This window comes from Cyprinodon variegatus, unplaced genomic scaffold, assembly GCF_000732505.1.
Source record: "Cyprinodon variegatus isolate N-32 unplaced genomic scaffold, C_variegatus-1.0 Scaffold1044, whole genome shotgun sequence".
NCBI classification, from domain to species: domain Eukaryota; kingdom Metazoa; phylum Chordata; class Actinopteri; order Cyprinodontiformes; family Cyprinodontidae; genus Cyprinodon; species Cyprinodon variegatus.
The window spans coordinates 34,015-35,253 of NW_015151497.1; the positions used below are offsets into that span (position 1 = coordinate 34,015).

The 1,239-nt window shown below is 35.7% G+C and overlaps 1 protein-coding gene across 1 annotated transcript in view; it reads left to right on the forward strand.

Moving 5' to 3' along the window:
• LOC107101007 (unconventional myosin-Ic-like) overlaps positions 1-1,239 on the forward strand; it is a 38,536-nt gene continuing 37,297 nt past the window's right edge. The window contains exon 1 of the mRNA XM_015399741.1: positions 1-149. The gene's annotated coding sequence lies outside the window, so the exon portion shown is untranslated. The remainder of the gene's footprint in view (positions 150-1,239) is intronic.

A 1,239-nucleotide genomic window follows, 5' to 3' on the forward strand; every position in this document is an offset into this window, starting at 1 on the left:
GTATGCTCTAGTTACTCTGTGTTCAGAGATTTCTGCCAGGTTGTTCAGGTGGAGTGAATGTTATAGCTTCAGGCTCTGTGGGAGAAGTCACCTTAGCTGTTACAGGCATCGGACGGCTGTGTGGAACTTGGAGCATTTGGAAAACACAGGTAGGCATCACTAGATGAGTTCCAGTTCTGTTTCATATAAGCTTTGGCTTTAGAATGGGACTTCACACTCTTACCTTTTAAAAAATGTTTGAATGTCCAAAAGTTAAACAGTGGAAACCTGTTTGTACTAGTCCTTAATGCTGACGATCTATATATTGGATGGAAATCAAAAAGAAATATGGATCCTTTCCATCAGGAGAACAGCTAGAAATCATTTTAGTGTTGTTGATTTTACTACCACTAGGTAGAGCCATAAGGCTTATTAATTCATGCACCATATACTATAGTCATAACAGTTTTATACAATGAGAGAAGCTCAGTATTTACTCTTTGTGGAATTGTTATCATAAATGAAAAACTGACTCACATCATCTCCACTGGTTATATATTTTATGTTTGTTTCAAACCTAGTTCATAAAACCCATAAAAAGCCTGTGTTTCCATAGCTTTTGGATTCCATGAGGGTTTGTTTTACACATCAGCCGAAGCATAAAGGAGCCTCTGTGTAACAGGGATCTGGGGGATGAGAGGCAGTAAAGGTTAGAACGAGGTGAAAGGGACAACAGATGGACTCTGAGGGAGCTCTGCACACAGACAATAGGTGGGGAAGTATGGAGTGAATTTCTATCCAATATTGTTGCAAGCAAAGAATGTGTTTTTTAAACTGAAATTTGCTTAAAAATATATATAAAAAAGGATTTAAGAATAACCTTGCCATATTCCTAGATTTGTTATTTTCAGAGTTATTTTTTTATTTCTGTTCCTTAGCTTGAGTTAGAGAAGAAAGGATTTAATTATTTTTAAAATGCGTTTTACAGATCACTTTCTGTTTACCTCAAGCCCAATACAAGAGCTGGCTCTCGACGCACATTGATGAATAAAAATGATGTGGCTAATGTCCAGCTGACCAATAGAAATGCATCTTCATCTCTCACTCAGAGGAAAGCCTGCCTTCAGAGGTGAACGGGTGGGATCTGTAAAATAAAATTTGAAAAGAATGTAATTCATAAAACTCAAATTGAAAAAAATAAAATTTGAAGGATTTGAAAGAATACATTTTTGAAAAAATGTAATATGAAAAATATATATA